The sequence below is a fragment of the Dermacentor andersoni genome, chromosome 4 (genome assembly GCF_023375885.2).
Source record: "Dermacentor andersoni chromosome 4, qqDerAnde1_hic_scaffold, whole genome shotgun sequence".
NCBI lineage: Eukaryota > Metazoa > Arthropoda > Arachnida > Ixodida > Ixodidae > Dermacentor > Dermacentor andersoni.
The window spans coordinates 81,190,471-81,207,330 of NC_092817.1; the positions used below are offsets into that span (position 1 = coordinate 81,190,471).

A 16,860-nucleotide genomic window follows, 5' to 3' on the forward strand; every position below is an offset into this window, starting at 1 on the left:
AAAATTACGTGTCACCTCCGTGTCGTGTGCTAAGCAGCTTTGCTGGTCAACCACCTTCACCTAGTGGAATGGCTCATAATTTTTTCGTCCTTAGGCAACCAGTTCTAGCCTCAAATAGCAAGGCCTTTGTGTTATTGTACAAATTTTTCTTGCTAATTTCTTTTTTCTCTTTCTTGTAAATCACCATGGTCTCTTTCGTTTCCGTTCTTTGCATCCAATTCTCTGTCTGTTTTTCTCACTTTCTTTCTGATTCCTCCTGGTTGTCTATTCACACTTTGAATTACCCTCTACTTGGTTGCCAACTTTTTTGACCTCTTTCTCCATTCTGTTTCCACACTTTCTAGGTACACATATTTGTGCAGTTTAGCCACCCATTTTTTTATCTATGTTACTGAATCTTTCTTCAAAGCTAATTGTGATCTGCGCTTCTCTGACTTTAAACGAAGCCCAACACATGTCTCCGCCATTTTGCAATCATAGCGCTGTCTATAGTGTGGCGCCATGCTGGTATGTGAAAGCACTCTGGAGAGTGTATAGAGAACATGCTGTTGATGACGAGTGGCAAGTTTTCACGTGTTCCTCAGAGGCCTCAACAAGTTTTTGCGATCGTGAATGTTCTTAGCGTGTCGTTACTAAGCTTTGTGCGTCGATATATTCGCAATATCGAACGACGACGGGGCTAGAGGCGCTGCCACAGCTCCGCCCGCGATTGAAATAGGAGACGAGTCATGTCGTAACACTGTCAATACGTAACGTAGTACGTGCGACGTGTTATTATTGTATGTCTAGCCTTGAACGCTATTAAGGTACACTCAGTTGTCAACAATCAGAGGTGCCTACGTGTGCCGTGCGCTCTGTAGCACCAGCCTACATCCAAATCCAGGTAACTGGAGAGACTCCGACGAAACACGTTTTGCTAGCTCTTGTGTTCCTAAAATTTTGGCTGCACGATTTTCAAAGCATGGTTTACCTGACACACGGCCATCCTTTTTTACAAAATAAGGAGCCGTAAGGTAACTCGACCGGAAGGGCCGTTGACATGGAGTACTCGATAAAACGAACTGGTGACAGTGGCCGCGAATACGCCACGATCAACCAAGCGCACGCGACGCGTTGAAAGTGGTACCTGTGCAAGGGCACCTTGCCGACTCGAGACAGCTGAAAAACGAACAACTACTTTCTGCAACAGCAACTCTATTTTCTGAAGTAATAACAGCGCGTGACCAGCGGCGTCGGCCAGACAGCTTGCCGGAGAGATTTGGAAGCACGGCCCTTGTCAACTATAGTGGTGGCCGGTACACGTGAGGCGCGGCTTTGGTTACAGAACGAAAAAGAACAAACCTTCATTTTCTTCGTCGGCAAGTACTGTTTTCGAAATCAGCCCACACTGAACTTCCACTAGAACGTTGGTTGTCAAGCATGATAATCTTAAACACATTTGAACCGAATAAATTTAATGCGCGTGCATGAAGAAATAGTTGACTTCATCCTTTCGCACTATAGTTAGCAACTCGAATGCGCACCTTTCGTTCATATCCCAGTTTGATCATGGGTGCCAAGTACGTCGCCATGCGCTCACTGGAAACTATAGATCTTCTGAACACACACGTGAAGAAGCTAATAGCGTCAAGTGCTTTCTGTTTATGCTGGCAGTCGGAAACTGACGCTTGTGTACAACCACAGATGCGGAGCCCACGGCGTCGCCGCGATTGAAAATGCACTTCACGTTCGCTTCCGAAGGTTATTGTTGCAACAGAACACAGCACAGTGGTAGCTCGTTGACAATTGAGTCATCTGCCACCGCAGCAATTACAGACACAACACATTAGAATCTCACTAATGCGCAATGACACCTCTACCGTTCCAAGCTGCTGCTGGGAGAAAGGGCGATCCGCACATACCAGTGCGAGGAGGAGAGATGCACGGCGCTGGTGCTAAGCGGCGCTCCTCCTCGCCGATAAAACGGTCTACAATTGATATCGCTATGAAAAGGCGGCTACATCTATTAAATTCCCCTATGTTATCATTCACGCTTGGAAGGAGAAGAGAGAGACAAATGGGGTGGGAAAGGCAGAGAGGTTAACCGGAACAGCTTCTGGTTTACTACCCTTCACTGGCGAAAGGGTAAAAGAAACTGAGACACAAATAACGGAGAGATAAGGCAAAGACCCAAAACAAAGAAATAAAATAGAGCGGGTTCGTGACGTCGGTGAGAACTACAACCTTTGTGAAAAGGCACTCGAACGCAGAAACTTCACGAGTCCATTGGATGACTCGTGGTGTGACGAATGTACCGGCCGGCGTTCCGAGGCAGTCTGGTCAGAAAGCGGCCAGTCGTCAGGACTTTGAATCAAGCCATCATAGCGCATAATGGCGCTCAATGCTCAAGATAACACTGTTTGTGCCGCCTGCATAATGCCGGCGCAGCAAACTTGGGCCACTGAACTCATTCTTTAGCCCGCGCGGTGCCGCTTCACGGACCAGTAACTTCGTCTAAGAGTTAATCGACTAACGCAAATCATCAAAAGATAAAATACCGCAGGAAGAGTGCGGAACTCACTATTGGAGGACAATGTAGGCAAGCCTCAGCATACGTGCGATGCCGATCAGATACTCGAACTTGAAAATTTGACTTAAATGCGGGTAACATATCACACAATGACACAATCCCGTCCATTATCGTAGTGAGGCGATGTTACGAAATCTGCCTGACCGTAAATTTAATCAGTTACCATGATAATGCTACTGAAAATGGCGAGAAACTTATCCATATAAACTCGCCATACATCAAAGAAGAAAGCAAGAAAAAGGAAACTCGAAAATTGAAATGTTGCACACGCAGTGTCTTAGTTTTTAGGACACTGCGGGCTAGTCCAATTACCACTACTCGGATGTTTTTTGACAGATATACAAGCTCAAAAGGGCAACAACATGATTTATAAAGTTCTAATAGTAATTGTAATCCCTAATATTTGCACCAAGCAGCACATGCACTTTAGTTTGCGCATAACTGAGCAAAGGAAATGTGATAATCACACTACTCGCTGCCCAATTAACTTGAGTCAGGGGAATAAAAAATTAATGCGGCCAGATCTGAGGCACACCACAGTAGCTAATAACGCTTTCGCTTTCATTGGTCCTGTTTGCATCTGCCGCAAGTCAAAGCAGGAAAAAAAAAAAGAACAGCCTTCAAAGCAGCAATTACCGATCAATACATCTAGCGTTGGGTTCCCTTTGTTTCGTGAATAATCGCGGGCAGCAAGCCCGCAACGTAATTAAGGTCAATTTATCAAACAGCTCGTGCTCACTTGCATCGATATAAATGTCGTGGACTGCAGTGAAAGCCGTTTTTACTCTTCGCTCAAAGAAAAACTGCCTTTTACTGACCGGCTATAAACCGTTTATAAAAAAAAGAGGAAATGGGAAAGGGAAAAGAAAACGTTCCTTTTTTTTCCCTTTTGTTCTTCTAATATTTGCGTGCAGTGGGCACGCACATGTTATTGATGATAGTTAATGAGGAATATGTCGACGTTTATGACAAACAAAAGAGTATATAAGTCAAACAACTTCAAATCGTGCAAAAGAAGATGACGGCGTATTTCAATATGATGTTGTGGTTTATAACCTACAATAATGTAAGTATGGTTAAACAATAGCGCAGTATCATAAAACTGCCGTATAGCAGAAGCACTAAAACAGATGAAGTGCAGTAAAGAAAGAAATGGAAAGAAATGGCTGGGAAGTACGGGTTCAGAGATAACTCCAAAGAGCAAACATAAGCGTATAAGACAGGAAAAGGTAACGATCACAAAACTTGAGCAAGACGTAGAGAACGCTTCACTAATTTTAACGGACTTTGTACTCCGAGCCATAGTATATACGCCATTCACTCAAGGGACTGCAGGCAATGCATATATTCGCATGTTTGGAAATGAGTTGAGGTCAACTATTTTTATAAATAGTGTAGCTTACTTCAATACACTGTTCACAGATTATCATGTGTGTTTTTCCTCTGTCCAGCGACAACATTACCGCTACTTTCCCACGTGAACAAATGTTTTTTACAAGAAGTTTCGAAAGCATAAAAAATAATTTATGCCTATCTTATGCTTGTTTCTGCACAGAAAAGTCACTTTCCGAGCGTGTACAATAATAATAATAATATATAAATGCGAATTAGAGGAAATTAAGGTAGGTACATTCGTCTAGAAAACATCCAACAGACGGGATTGAGTCAAGCATATACGCCTGTGCGACCGGCACTCAGGAGTTGAAAAAGAAGCCATTTGCAATGCCTTTATGAAACGTTTTTCTTTTTCTAAGCCTCAGACGCATAGCCCTCGTCGTCAGCCCTTCACGCGTTCAAATATTTTATTATCTTATTTCAGCCAGCACTTCGCAAATGTGTAGGTATACATTCCATATCGCTTCTCGGCCTTTTGGCTAAGAACAAAGTGTAGTATACATTCCGCTCAACGTGAGCACGTTTCAAGAATCATACGTAGTCGGTAAAATAAAGTGTAAAGACCAATGTTCGGTTTTTTATACACAGGAAGTTACTCTACAAACACGTGCCAATAAACGTAATGATAGGAATAAAAATAACGCTTGAATTTTTGTGGTTGTCACCTTTCATTGGACCAGTTAACTACTTGAGCAAACAATCCTCCAAGTATAGCTTTGCTGAATCTTCCTGTAGTTTTTAGTTTTGCTTGAGTTACAATAACCAGAAAGGTCACTGCAAAGCAACTTATGAAAGAGAGAGAGAGAGAGAGAGAGAGAGTTCGTGGGCACATACAAGAGATAGTTTCTACTACCCTTTAGGGATCATGCCTATTACGTGAGCCCTAGGGAATACGCGTCTCTACAACAGTCCTTCAAGCCGCCTTCTGCGAGCGCAAATACAGCTACTCAAATGCAGGATGCGTCGAATCTCCAAACTGCATGTCTAATTGAGGTAGTTTAAAGTGGTTCCTCGCAAAAGCAATTATTATTGCCACAGCTAGTACCCGGCTCGGCTCCACGAAAAAAAAAAAAAGGACGCAAAAAACATCACCGACCTCACCAAACATTTTCCCTGTTTCACATTTATTCAACATAAATTTCCCCCTTTTCCATCAGTCTTCTGATTTTTCCCACTATACGAGGAATTATCCATGGTTTGGCAACACTGCTTCGTTGTAGGATGATAATGATGGATGATTTGCATAAGGAAGTCAGTATGATCTGAGAAAGGAAGAACCACCGAACTATAAAAGGTGAGCAGGCCATGTTAAATAGCGGCTTTCGTGTGCTTCAGCGCTTCGCAATTCTTTCCCGTGGTGCTTGGGTGCCACGGTATAACGTCATCAACGCCACTTGTGGACTTCTGGCAACAAATGACAAGAGTTCGCTCTCCGGCTTATCAGCGAAAACGAGCAATAAAGACGTGTTTTGATTGCGCGTAGCTTGGTTGAGCATTGCAAGCGTCGAAAGAGCTGCACCGGCCTTCATCCAACTAACTAACAAAAGCTAAAGAAGAGGACAGAGAGGGAGAGAAACAGAGGAAGGGAAGAAAACAGACATCTTGATCGGCAAGAGCTGCTGTAGAACCCCATCGAGAGAATCTCAAATTTCCCGGTATCAAAGAAAGTTCATTCATGGCCATACTGAAGGAAAAAAAAATAAGAGAGGGTGGGGGGGGCTGCATTCACGCTGGAGTTGTTATCGCAAAACGCGGAAGCACTTACGGAGTTCGAATTCTTGTCTTTTCTTCCAGAATTTCTGCCGTCTTCCTTATTTTCTTCTTCCCTGCGGCACCTGCAGGGGAAGAAACGAGAACGCCATGAAACCATCAGTGAGAAATTCAGTCACGTGGGCTGGCTTGATGACTGGCGCTTTACATTCGCGCGTGTCTGGATTTGTGGGGCACGCACACTGGCGCAGCTGAGAATAGTGTAGATAAGGGACTCCCAAACGCGCGATAACAGTCCAAAAAGCCAACTTCTTCATTCCCGTTTCTACGTCGTAAAAATGGATTTACTGATAGACATTTGCTACACAATTACGTATTCAGTGTGCCATATAACTGAACTGTGCTTTTCACCAAATGTGACGCGTCAAAAAAAAAGGAAAAAGAGAAAGGAAGAAGAAGAAGAAGAAGAAGAAGAAGAAGGAGGAGGAGGAGGAGGAGGAGGAGGAAAGAAACGGAGCGAGCATTCATCTGTGTCGTGTTTTCCGGCTATGCATCCTTTCTCCAATAAAAAAAATGATATCGCGCAAGACGCCGCAGTGAGCACACAAAGTTAGTATGAAATCTTGTTTACTAACCGTGAGAAAACTTCAAACTTCCAAGCTATTTCCGACAGCAGTTAGTAAAACCGTGCAGCAGCGCGTTGTTTTGATTTACCATGGAGTAGGCAGGCGTTGTGCTCCTTCCGGTGCCAGTTGCCAGCCTGCTCCTCGCTTTCCCTTTCATGTTAATTGTAGACATGTGTTCAAAACTAACAAATAGAGCTTCCTACCGTAGTCATTGTACGAAACTTTACGGCATTTACTGGCTGCAAAGATGAATACCAGGTGCGGAAGTTCTAAGCCATCCCTCAGATTCTGCTGTCTGTAAATGTTTGGCGCCGACTGAGCACTCTGTGTGCTTGACATAATGAGTCAGGCTTAAGCACGTCAACGCACCAATTTGATGTCGTCAATGGTGTCAGGCTAATATAATTTATGATACACTCAAAGAGCTCATAAAGGAAAGCCAAGCGCCGCAAGAAATAGTATTTCAGCGGATACCGAAACAATGTGACGCTTCAGGCAACACAGCACCTGACGCAGCAGCATGACCAGCCCAATGCAGCGATGACGTGACATTCCTTCCCACTATCAGGTAGTGAATTGCTCTGTATTCTAAAACGCAACATTATTCAAAATATGTAGGAAGGCGTGGGTTGACCAATTGCAAGAGCTTCGATCTATTTTCTTTTGATCCCGCTGATTGAATGCAACGTTTCCTTAACGTTACATCGAAACAGAAAAATAGTTACGGGTGGGCATTGCCTGCACAAAACACTGTTTACGCACAGTAGGCCATGCTGAAACGGCTTTTGTTGACGAAGATGCATATCACTTTCTTCAAGAATGCCCGCATCAGGACACACCAGCGCGCTTATTTAAATCGTCTTCAATAATATTAAACTCTAAGCCACTCAGTCAATAAATTATTGCGCCTGTGGCCAAAGTCAAGCAAAAGTGCACTTTACTAGCATTACTTTTTTTTTATGACAGCGGCATTGTTGGGCGTTATAACGCATGTAAAAGAAAAAGAAATGCTTTGCTCGTATCAGAGCGTTCTTTATTTGTACTATCGGTGTGTATTGATACGTGACAATATGAGGTTTTGCATTGTTCCTTGAGGGTTTCTTTCTAATGTCGCTGTGTTATGTGATATTGCTCACATTATTACTTTCATATTTTCTCTGTAGTGTCGTGGTGTTACCTTGACTTGTATACAATAATGTCGTTGTATGTGTGTTATCGTTGTTTTTTTGCGCTTTCTCGTGCAAAAGAAAAAGATACCCGAAGCTATACATCAAACTGTAGCCCCTATTACAATACAGCCGTGCTGTATTTGTTCGCCAGCGTCCCCTATTATGTAAAGGAAAGAAAAAGAAAATAAAAAGCTACTCCATCGAAACCATCCCTGTTGTATAGTATTACAGAGTGCGTGACGCTTGCAGTTTGAAAAGATCCCAAACACATGGTAGTGAACTGGAACCGACTCTGTTTTAATCTTTCAGCCTTTTCTCGATTTTATTCCTGCCTGTATTGCGCTCCGCCTTCACCAACTAGACAGCGACGTGAAGTTTCAGATTGCCTCATGTATTATTCCCAACTTTACTTTATTGTGTACCCCCCCCTTCTCCTCACCTCATTCCAGAAAAGTAGCAAACAAGAAAAAAATTACAGTAGAACGTTTATAATTTCAAAGGTTTTAACGTCCCTTTGTAACGCTGCCATTGACATTTCTGTTACAGTTTGACAACAAAGAGAACAAATAAAGTGTGCGTCTTCTATTTGCTGTATCCCATTGTATCCCAAGGAAGTTTAACAGATTGAATAGCGTAAAGCTGTTTGAATCCATGCTAAGGTTTCGCATCTTAGACAACATCCTAAAAGAAGGAAGGGTAGTTGCAATTGTTCTTATTCCTTTATTTTATTGTAGAGGTAAGACTACGAAGCACTCCGCCGATGTTGCATCTGCCTCGTTTGCTTTCCAGTAGTTGGACGGCATTCAGCGCAGTGCCATATATGACGTAACCACCAACGAGCATCCTTTATTAGCATTACGAAGCCCACGGTGCCTCGCGCCTACGCCTTCGCCGAACTAAGCACTGCTTACTGCTTGACTTTGGAAGAGACTCCAGCGAGTAAATTTTCCCCTGCTTATTCGCCATATGCTGTATGGATACCCCCGAACGACCAATTCGCAAGACGCGTTCTCCGGCTCGAAATGCCGCGGCGAGAATTTTGAAGCGATTTGCCGAGACAGTCTTTCATCACGAAGCAAGATTTTTGGACGGGGAGCTGTTATGCGGGAGCTGTTAGATGCGGATTTAATGCTCCCGTGCCTCGTTTTGATAGTTTGCAAAATTGGTTTATTCTAATATGTCTAGTATATACGAGACGTGCGGACGTCACAACTCTGCCACCTTTGTTATGGCTAATCTGCATGTACGTTAACGGCATGCTCGCTCAGTCGAAACGAGCGTTATTCGTCTGACGAGCTATCTTTGCATTAATGGCAATGCTCCTTGGTTATGTCATCAATAGTTATGACGTCGAGCACCCGACTTTTGTGGAGCTGCAAAAGTAAGCATGAAAGATAGTAGTCAGCGTGCCTTGCTCGGTCTGCTCTTGAACATGTTTCCGGGTTTAATTTTAAATACAAAAGGAGGGACGTCATATTTTCTCATGCTACTTCTAGCGCGACCCACCAAAACTGTTTCGTTAACCAGGAAAGTAAGCTTACAAAACAAGTTTTTCTTAGGGGTTAATGCCAATGACTTAACGACTGTAAGGTCCTTGGTTCAAACCCTGAAAAATGTCCGAATGCCTTTTTTATTTAGTGGCATTTTTTGTTATTTTGTTGGGGCGTTGCTACTACTACTGGCACTACTGGTACACTTCTTGTATCCTGTATCATTTAACTTTCTTTAGTGAACAATTCTAACCTATTTTTTTTCACGCATCAAAGACGGACGTTTTGAGAAGTCTACTTAAAATATCTTAAGTTCTAGAAAACACTAAACCTAGTAAACGTAGTCCTGCGCAAACAGCACAAATACGTTAAAGAAACGAGACTTAAAGCACACGAAAACCGCTAGTGGATTCGTCGTTGGGAAAGAAGCAAGGACACATCACTGTAACAGATACTTCCATCTCTGAAATGCGCATTTATTAAAAAAGAAAAAAAAAAGGAAGCGTTCTATACTTCCCTCTTGAGATCCCACATATTACGTGCCCTGATAAGGAACGAATGCATGTCATTGAAAACCGAATGAATATATTAGCAAATCTCGCCTGTTTAATGTGTTTCGCGCTTCCCGGTTCAGAGTGAAAAAAAAAGAAAAAAAAGAAACACAGGAAAGAAAAAAACACCACTTCCTGCTGGACGTTGCAGCAACTTGCTGTTTACCGGGTATGATTTAGCACTTTCGTGAGAGGAATGGCGTCAAACGTTACGCTGTTTTAGGAGAGACTACGAGGGAAAAAAAAAATTGTTTTTATACCACAGCAGACTGTAAACAGACTTCGCCGCTGAAAATAGTTAGCCAGAAAGCTTAAAAAAATGAAGAACAGGAAAGAAATAGAACAAAAATATGAAGACATGCGGAAAGAGAAAGGCGAAAGTCAGCGCCGTCAGTTTTACGAGTTTGTGTTAGCTTTAAAGAAGAACGGCTGAAATGAGCGGCAAACGACGAAACACTTAGATTGGCGTCATATATACGCTGCGTTTCTTTTTATCGCTTGGTGTGACGGATAAAAGCGCCATATGCGGCAAGCGGTACGGCAAGCCACGCACGCACGCACGCACGCAGTGGCGTAATGCTCTCGTGATTTTCTCCACGAGAGAGGTGGACGGCCATATGGTCCAAGGATATTCGTTTGATGCTGTCCGGAGAGGTTCATGCTCAATGTCGTGCCGGGGGAACAAAGGCACAAAAGGTGTTCAGTAGAGTCTTCTCTTCTGCAAGAGTCACACATAGATGTAACATTCGTTAGAATGCGGAAAAAAGTAAGCCGCTACTCAGGATTTAACCCAACGAATAAGGCTTCACACTTATACGTTGGCTCACTTCACACAGAGCAAAAAAAAAAAAAAAAATCGGTATCGCATCGAAATTAGCCCAAAGGCGATGGAATAATCAGTGGCAAAAGCTTTTCTGAACCCAAGATTTTTGTTGCTTTCGTCGGTAATAGTCGGGGCTTAGAATTCTGTACTGCGCAACAGACGCGACGTGAGCCACATTTGCCCACTTTAGGTGTTCACTCTAGCTGATCTAGCACTCTGATCTAGCACTCTGATCTAGCACTCGAGCACTCTGAGCCCGAAGAGCCAACTAGTACGTATTCTCAAGGTATGGTACCGAGCTAGTTGGTGATCTAGGATGCTTAATTCACAGCACGGATACAATCAAGGACCCGTACTCACAAAAAAAAAAACATGTTTTATTAGAATTTTCCCTAAGAACTGTTGTCAGCCACATCGTGATGATGGATATATCATTAGCGAAGCAGCGAGCGAATAACGAACAGCACTTACGAACGAAAAGCTTTGGAAATTCCACGAAAGAACAGGAAGAAAGAGAACTGAGACAAACACTCGCTTTCACTCCTGTTTTCCTCCTGTTCTTGCCTGTTTCCGCACTATTAATTCAGCGCCTTTTCTCAACCGGATAGGCCGTTTAAGCAAACTTCGCAAAAAAGCAGGCGACGACGTACCAAAGCTGATTTCGGCTTTATCTGCCACTGGTGACGCTTCAGTCATCAAACCACCGTAGATTATCAAGGCCCCAGATGAGAAGCAATATTTGTAGTCTCTTATGAGTTAGCAACGTTTTAGAAAGTTGATGGTTACACACGTGCAGGGAACAAGCAGGGTTCGAGCCCAATTATGGTACAACAAATTATACGCGTGTACGTATTTCTTGTTGCACAAATGCGTCCGACGGGCAGTAGAGAGCGGTGCCGAAAAAAATTAGTTATTAACAGACCATCGGGTCTTGAAGATCGCAGCGTCTGAGAGGAGCACGTAAAATTGTTTTCTAATATTTCGGATAGAACCTACGCAACTGGAGGGGTGGTATATACGGCCAGAGCCTCACAAGAGGAGTGCCAAGTTGCGTTGAAGACGAGTAGTAATAGAATAGAAAACAAGGAGGCTAGAATAGAAAAGAGGGAGGCTCTCTGGGGCTGCAACAATAGGCGAGACCTGGACTTCGACCGGCTGTTTTGTGTAGTTCGGGCTGTCGTAAAGTGTGCGCAGCTTTAAAGAAGTGAGACAGGAGAGCAGGGCAGAAGCTGGCCTCTCAAATATATTGTCATCCGGTCTCGGTGATCCCTTGAGGGATAGCGATATTATTCATGACGCAGACAGACCTAGGAACTTTCGACAAAAGGATTTTCAAAGTTAAGCTCCTGTGCTGAGACACAACCACAAGTGTGCCTAAGGTCCGGTTGAAATAAGACGGAAAGGATATTTCGAATGCTAAAAAACTCCCACGTCGGGACGTTTATAAAAGCTATAGCTGCAAGAAAGAAGTAAAAAGAAACGACGTGATGTGGAATAATCTGTATGTTGTGGTAGGAAACGCAGCTGGACCGGCGGTCGCATTTTTGAAGAAAATTTTGGGGACCCTTCGTGAGAGATTTCGTCCGCCGGGCTGCCAGAGACGTGACCGGCCATTCAAGCAGAGCCGACCTTGTTCCGCATGCAGTGCCTGTGTCCTGCGGGTCGATCTGCTGCTATTTTATCTATTTCCTTTTAGTACATTTTACTGCAAATTTGCATTACATTTCTTGGTGTCTGAAAACCTCGAAAGAGGTGAGGAAAAAAGGACACGCATCAAAGAACGCGCTGTTAAAGAATGCAACACTTACTATTATTAAAAAAACATCCTCAGCGCGGAAAGGTAATTCAGCGTCATACAGTTTGCTTAAACCTTCAAGACATTCTTTCTTTTTTTTTTTTTCAGGTAAACCCACGCGGACGCCTGCATTAAAGGTGCTCTCAAACTTTGCATCTATTGATGCAACTTCAAATAACTTTGCTTGAGGAAGCTAGACGGGGCGAGTAGAAAAAGTGTCTTGCTTGGCAGTGGAGCGCGCCTGCTGAAATCAAGGGTTTGCGGCACTAAAATATTTCTATCTCGGCTATTAATGAGCCGATTTGAAGAATGTTTGCGGCAGAACGCTCCCTAGAAGACACGTAACAACTTCCAGCCTATAATCAAAATTTGCTGTGGTACCTGGTGAGCGGCCATTTAAGGGTCTAACCCGGCCTACACTCTAAAAACAGTTTGCACCCTTTGGGGTGTATATTTGTCCCACAACAATAATCGTCATCTGCCTTGCTTGCGTTTCCTTTCTTGAAAACTCGGCGCTCGCTACTTTCCTGTCGAGAATTCTGCGTCACACTGATAACGCGCATGCCGTTCGTGACTGGGAAGTACCGGGCTCGCAGCGTTAAAGAAAGGAAACGCGGGCAAGACAGATGACGATTATCGTTGTGGGACAAATACACACCCCAAAGGGTGCAACTGTTTTTAGAGTGTATAAATGACATTACGCCAGTAAAGGGTATAATGGTGGAAGTTACAGACAGAAAGCACCCTTAAGGGTGCAAATCGGTTTGCAGTATACGGCTTGACAGGAATAGAGTGACCCTCTCCTTCCCACCTCTTCTTTTTTCTGTCACTCAATCTCCCACTCGCTCGCCTGCTCCACGGAAGACAAGGCAGCTAAAGGCGTAAAGGCCATTGCAGGAGTCAAAAGCATGCCGCGAATTTTCGAGTTACAATCATTGGTGACAGATGCCCGCTGAAATAAGCTATCCGGAGTTTTCGAGACAGAGGTGAGATAAAGGAGTAAAAAAAAAAAAGATTCCGGCCATATTATACACAGCGATACACCCGAAACATATAGAAGACGAGTCCTGGATAGGGGCGAATATGAAAAAGAATGCCATTCTTTTTCCGTTCCGCGAAGCTAGTATTACTTTATTGCTTCATTCCAACCGGATGGAAAGAAAGGTTCGAATTTGGTAGCCGATGAAACTTGCAGAATTATTAAGTAATAGGAAATTTAGAGGAAAACTTAGCCGGTGGACCACTTAACGGTGATATACATATTGTGTCGGAGGCGAGACGTAGGCGAAGGATATATTTACAAAACATTTACAAAGAAATCTAGGTTTGGTTTGGTGCCCATGGATATGGCTCAACCCACTACGGGAGATCGGCCATGAATTGGGGGGCAGTATAGCGTAAGAGAAGATGTCTGATCCGGGCCACGTGCAAGAAACCTCATCCTCGTCTTCATCGCTCCGCGAAACCTCGCGTTCATCCAAATATCGATCGTTCCGTAAAAATATCTTTTTATGAATGATTTTTCAGTAGGCCTTCGAACAGATTTAGGGTGGTATTATCAACTGTCAGCTAGCAATGACGTGTTCCAAGGAAACTGTATGCACTTCTGGTATGCAGTATAATAATCTCTTCGTAGATGGGGGCAAAATGCGAAAACACCCGTGTACTTAGATTTAGGTGCACGTTAAAGAACCCCAGGTGGTCCAAATTTCCGGAGTCCCGCACTACGGCGTGTCTCATGATCACAAAGTGGTTCTGACACGTAAACCTCATAATATAATTTAATTTACTTTAACCTCTTTGTACCACTCCGCCCCCCCCCCCCCCTCCTCCCACCTCTTGCCCAGGCTCCGAAGACAAAAAACATAGAGAGAGAGAGAACGCAGAAGAGCACTCGCAACACAACTGGAAGTGCCTGATGTGGCAAAACTTGTAAAGAATACTTGGCCACACGAGGTCTGATATCTCCTTTGGAAGCCGCACAAAATGTTTATTCGGCTGCTTTGGTGCGCACTAAGAAAGTACCAGATGACTGTGACCAACCATTATGACTAAGTCAGGTGTGGGGGTGTGTCTTTCTGCTGTGATTGTATAGGTAATGAAAACCAGCCACCGACGTGTGCTCAACACTAGTCCCAAGAGTTGCAGTGGTGGCGCCTAATGGATCGATGGAAATCAGCCAGCTGCGTCGCTATGGCGTGCAAGATATAGACAAGCTACGCTAGCAATGCGGGAAAAAAAAAAAATAGCTAGTCCATTGCGATGCATATTGGCCCCTTTTCTACTTTTGTACAACGTGCCACTGCGACCTATGCCACAGCTCTGCTTCGCAGAACTTTTCCGCGGTTGTAGCTACGTGGAAAAAAACATATATTTTGTACATTGTCACTGCTCACACCATGCCTCGTAGGTACTCTCGCGGTCTCAGCCTGCTAAAAAAAAAATAAAGGCCATTGTAGGTACTACAGCTTTAAATTGCGAACTGATTGTCACGTGTCTCACTAACATGTTAACAGAGAGTATGGGCTTCGCGTAGTACGGGAGATATAGGTTACCGTGATGCGTGATTGGACCACTGTACATACACGTCTTATACCGCTGGCTACCACGTTGGTTACCGCAATAGCATAAAAGCATGACAGCAGCCAGACCGCCCTCCTCTGTCGGAATTGACCCTTGCTGCTTGTTCTCCGTGGTTACAGTAACATATAAATGGTAAAATCAGCCATTGCATGTTCCAATCCCGATCGGGACAAATTATTAGTGGTGTTCTGATGTTATTCTTTAAATTGTAATGAAATTAAAGGTTGACGCCTTCATTGGCACCGGCTACTGTTCTTTTTATTATTTGGCACTTAGGAGAGGTTGTCGCCTTTAGCTGGCGCCGGCTACTCGATTTCAGATAGATTTAAAGATAAATGTAACTTAAACACATTAAAACTAAAAGACCACACCAAATCATAATAACACAAAGTCCAGTCACATAAGTACGTGTACTAATGCCACACTAAAACTGAAAGTCAGCTCAGAAACAAAGCAACACAGTCCAGTCACATAGGTGCACTAAAGTAAACACAAAGTCCGGTCACATAACTACACTAAAATCAGGGCACATAAGAAAGCACGGATTAGAATCAAATGAAGGTACATGAATCCAGACATAATTGGGTAAAAAAAAAACATTGATTGAGCTTATCACATTTAACACTCTACTCAATAGTTTCCGAAAATATTAGTCGGTTCCAGAAATTTTTTAAGGGCCAGTAACACTCGTCTTTGCAATGAGCATGTTGGCCAAGGACCTGACATCTTCCTGAGGCTGAAATGCCTGCGGTATAATGTTACTAAATGACGTCCTAAGCGTTGGCTGTGTTTGTCGTATCGCGGACATTCTACCAGAAGATGCTGTACATCCTCATCCGTGTGGCCACAAGTTCATTCGCGACTATCAGCCCTTGAAATTAAATGTAAAAGTGTTTTGTGTATGTGGTAGCGAGCCGCAGACGGTGAATGACGTTTAAAAGGCTCTGGTTGTACTTAATGTGGACGGGATTTTAAACTGAAGCGATGGGCGAATGTCAAATAAACCTGGAGACAGAACCTGGAGACCGATTTCGAGTTCTGATCAAACCATGCCGCCTTGCAACTACGGGCCGAGATCTCAGTAGGTGCCGCAATTCGCCTTGCTTTAACTAACATGCGCTTGTCCAGCTTCCTTGTCTGCTCCAACATTTCCAGGGATATTGCAGTGGCCAGGCATCCATTGGAACATTATTGTGCGATTCCCTTGACTTGCTTTTGTGAGTTCCTTTACCGTCTTGTAGACTAAGGCGATGTTTTGCGAACTGCTTATGTCGCCATGAAGTGAAGACAAAGCTGCCTGCGAGTCACGCGCGAATTTGTATACCGGAAGAAAGACAATGTTGTAGAAAGCTCTGCTGTTGTTGATGATGTCGTGTGAAATAGTTTAAACACCTGTATTCGGTTGCATTCTGGAGTGACCAAGGCAGCTGTAGAATAATTTGACAAGAACCGTGTGCATACACTTGAATATAGCCAGCGTATATTCGGCTACTCTACTTTGTAGGGAAAGCAAAACTGAAAGCGCAAGAAAGAGTGAGAACACTGAGGACAACCGAACATCACAAAAATTTGCGAAACTTTACGCACGAGTAAAGGAAAGAACAGAAGAGAGTACAAGCGCGACGCTAAGGGGGAACACACACAGTACCCCAAGTGTACAAGCGTGATAGCGTACAAAGGGGTCCGAAAACACGCATAGAACTTGAGTTTCGGAGACGAGACGGCCGACGTATCTGCGCATGTACCTGACATGACACATAACAACATCAACAGATCAGTCGTGAGTTATTCATACGCGATCTGCAGTGTTTAAAAAGAATAATGGAGCTCAAGCACAAGAGTTCAGTATTAACCTAATAGTTACGTATGTTCTAAAGTTCTTGTCATTGAGAAGTGCTGTTTGTTTTGATGCTGTTAGGCTAGTAGACTGACGGAACCAAGCCGGGAAAGTTTTTTTTATTTTCAACTTGCAATCAACGCCGCAGCATTGGCGTTTATGATGCGTGGGCAATGCGAAACACCCCTAAGTCTTAATTCGTCACTGCGCCATTAATTTGATTCCACCCTCTAGCAAGCACATTACGCGACGACTGTGTTGAAACATTGACCTATCGGCATGCCTACTGCGTTGCCGAGGAGCGGCGGCGCA

General features: G+C 43.8%; 1 long non-coding RNA gene across 1 annotated transcript in view; it reads right to left on the minus strand.

Annotated features, from left to right (window-relative positions):
• The window catches only part of LOC129386247 (uncharacterized), a 169,255-nt gene that overhangs the window by 54,076 nt on the left and 98,319 nt on the right, over positions 1-16,860 (minus strand). The window contains exon 2 of the long non-coding RNA XR_008613691.1: positions 5,730-5,799. This is a non-coding gene — a long non-coding RNA (uncharacterized lncRNA). The remainder of the gene's footprint in view (positions 1-5,729; positions 5,800-16,860) is intronic.